Source organism: Rattus norvegicus, chromosome X, assembly GCF_036323735.1.
Source record: "Rattus norvegicus strain BN/NHsdMcwi chromosome X, GRCr8, whole genome shotgun sequence".
In the NCBI taxonomy this organism is placed as follows: Eukaryota; Metazoa; Chordata; class Mammalia; order Rodentia; family Muridae; genus Rattus; species Rattus norvegicus.
In genome coordinates, this window is record NC_086039.1 from 149,720,301 (window position 1) to 149,723,743 (window position 3,443).

The window sequence follows — 3,443 nt, forward strand, 5'->3', positions numbered from 1 at the left end:
GTTGTATTTCAAACATGATGAGGTATGGTTAAAATCTCCTTACTCTGAACAGTGAGTGAAAGTAAAAGAAAGAAAGATAATGCAAAATAATGAGAAATTATTCTTCAATTTACAGATTTAAATTGGTTTAACTATATTTTACAAGCCTCAAAACTTATTTTTTAAATGAGTATCTTAACAATATAATACTACTACTCTATTTCATTGAAGATGTTGCTTTGGTTATTAAAGAAACATGATCATATGAGATTTTTTTTAAAGTTACATTTACTTTTTCATTGGAATTACAATTACTAGAAGCCTTGTTGGAAAGTTTGAATGAGAAGACTGAGGCCAAAGTAAGAAAATAAAATATTAAGTAACATGATGTAACTATGTTAGAAAGCAGAACACAGACATAAAGCATGGATTTTCTTTCAAACATTAAGAAAGTGAATGAAATTAGGGTGAAAAATAAAGTTTGCTCATTAGAAAAATATCTGTGTATCCTTGCCATTTCTAAAGGGTCATTCATAGAGTAAATATGTATGTGATATACATGGTAATGTGCTAAATTAATAAATCAAACAAACCCACAGTCTTCATAGAGCTTATAGACATTAGAAGTAAGTACGGTAAAATGTTTATTTATGTCATTATTTTATTAAAGTACAATTCTGTAAATCTGATCAATGTGGTACATGAAATAATTGAAGATAGTGTGATTTATTAAAGTATATGTTTTAAACTTTTTCATTAATTTTTTTCTTTTATAAAGTATATTCTGATCACAGATTCCCAAAACGCAATTGCTTCAAGTTTCTCCCCGTCTTCTCTCCCATTAGAATACACATACTTTTGGCCTCTTAATAGCAAAATGAGGCATTTGAAGTATAATAATAAAATAAAATATGAAATAGAGGGGAAGGGAAATAAAGAGGCAAAGAAAAGCATAAGATATATTTTTAGACTCAAAGACAAACATGTTCATACACACAGAAATCTCCCAACACAAACAACAACAGAAAGCTATAATATATACAGAAAGGATCTTTAAGATTAAGAAATACAGCCCTGTTAAAGTTTATGAGACATAGAACCTCCAGCGATGCATTGTATTTATTTTGTGTTGGCCATGCCTGGATATGTCTGTGCCTGATGAGGTCCCTGAACTAAGAGAAGTGTATATAAGTCCTCATTCCTAACCCAGAAACTATGCCCAATTGATAAATATTAACAAATTAAATATTAATTTTTTCCAACCAAGTCTCCTTGAAGATACACACCACTCTTGAATTAAAAAAAAAATCAATAGCTGTTTTGTTCAGGAAAACAGTTCTCATAATGATAATAATATGTATATAACAAAAGTTGTTAACTATTTACTCATATGCTTCACAAAATCACGATCTTAAAAAGTCTGCAAAGAACTGCCTAACTTGACTGGAAATTCACTATATAATATTTACTACACAAAGAGCAAAAGCATCTTCATCTTTAGAGTGCTTATACTTGCTAGGGTCTGATCTGGGAAGGTCTAATCACTAGGGGTTGCTTTGAGCTAGAGTTGTTGCAAAATCCCCTCTAATCTGGATCATAAGGTATAGCCAAATAAAGACTACATTGTACATAATGCTTAGAATAATGGTATTGTTTGAAATAGGCAAAACTGGATGGTAGAAGAATCTTATTACAAATTTTTAAAAAATCAGAAGGGAGTGTGTACGTATTAGTGAAAATAGATATTTAATCAGTTGGGCTATAATACCAAATGGAATGATTTATATAGAATATAAGTGTAGAAGGATGGCTTATATTGAAAGTTTTGAGTCTTAACTAATAAGCTAAGATTTTTTTCTTTTTGGTTAAAAATAGGAGTATCTAAAGGGAATGTGAATGCAAGATAGAATGATTTAAAAAATGCAATCATGCAATTCAGAAAAATGAAACAAAGGATAGAAAGAAGTCTGAGTTGAAGTTTGTACCTACTAGGTATACATAAGTTAATAGATGTATAAGTTATTCAGATGAAATATAAGATGACACATGAGAACATGACAACAAATAAAGACTGCCCCACTGAAAATCACGGGAAAAAACCTGAGCTGCACAATATCTCAGATTAGCACAGAAGAATAAAGCATGCGGGAAATGAAATGGGCATTTGGAGTCTTGCCAGCATTAGAATGTAGGATCTTGATGAAACCATGGATAAGACAGGCAAAGTGTGTTAAAATTTGACAGAATGATTCTGATTATGCTGAAACCAATCAATATGAGAAGATGCTGACAATTTTCACATACTTTAGAGAGATAGACGCTGACAATAAATAATAAAAGGCAGTGATCACGAATCTTACTTGCTATGATTATGAGAGACATAGATAATGCTTTGCTAACTAAATTCCGTAGCCATGGAATGGACGGCGTAGATACTAATTAGTAGGGTAACTGATTCAAGTAGATTAAGGGTCGAATTTTGATTAGATATGTGACCATTTATAACTGACTTCCTACCATCTTGTCTTCAGTAAACTACAGAAATTATAATATGTACCTCATGAGACTTTGTGCCTAGTACAATGTGAGTGCAGATATAAAGTATTGATGTAATACTCAGAAAAGTATTTTTAAACACCTACCGTATATTGCTTATTATAATAGATGATACAAAGACACTGACATCTCTAACTTTCTCAGATATATGAATGTAGTCTCTGATTTTCTTAGTGCACAGAAACAGTAAAATAATATAGGTCTCCTTTGAAAGGCCATATGTTTCTGTTCTTTTAAATAATGATGGAGTCCAATTTCTGCTTTTTATTCACTGATTTCCTGAAATACTAAGACTAATTTTGAAACTGAAAGCAAATAAATAGGTTAAAATGTACGATTGTAACAATGTGTTACTCCTTCATTTCTGTGTTTCAGATTTTGTATTTATAATTTGTTATTTGTGTTTTTATATATTTTTGACTGAAATATACCCTTGCGCAGGGGCCATGCTAATCTTCTCTGTATCGTTCCAATTTTAGTATATGTGCTGCCGAAGCGAGCACTTGACTGAAATATAAAAACATCAATTTCCTTACTTCTGTTTCCTCCCTCTGGTCCTTCCTTGTGACTCTCCCTTGAACCTCTTTCAGATATCTCTCCACTCTCAACTTGGTAACATATTTGTATTTGATTATTATTGTTGTATATAATATATATATGCATGCTTGTATATGTACAGTTATATGTACATAATTATATAACTATATTTATATAGTAAATAACAACTGACTGAATCCATATTTTGTGTTTGTACATATAATGAACAATTATTATGTGTTTATGTTGTTGACCTTGTTCACTAATAATTACCTTCAAGTTCAGAACATACTTGTGATGGAAGAAACTAAAGCTCAGTGTTGTAAAACTAGTTCCAAATTGCACAGCTAACAAGAATAACAGGGGATGTG

The 3,443-nt window shown here is 30.9% G+C and overlaps 1 non-coding gene across 1 annotated transcript; it reads right to left on the minus strand.

Annotated features, from left to right (window-relative positions):
- Positions 1 to 2,931: 2,931 nt before the first annotated feature.
- On the minus strand, positions 2,932 to 3,038 carry LOC120099407 (U6 spliceosomal RNA). The gene has a single exon (XR_010061656.1). It is a non-coding gene; the product is annotated as a U6 spliceosomal RNA (small nuclear RNA).
- Between the last annotated feature and the right edge of the window lie 405 nt (positions 3,039 to 3,443).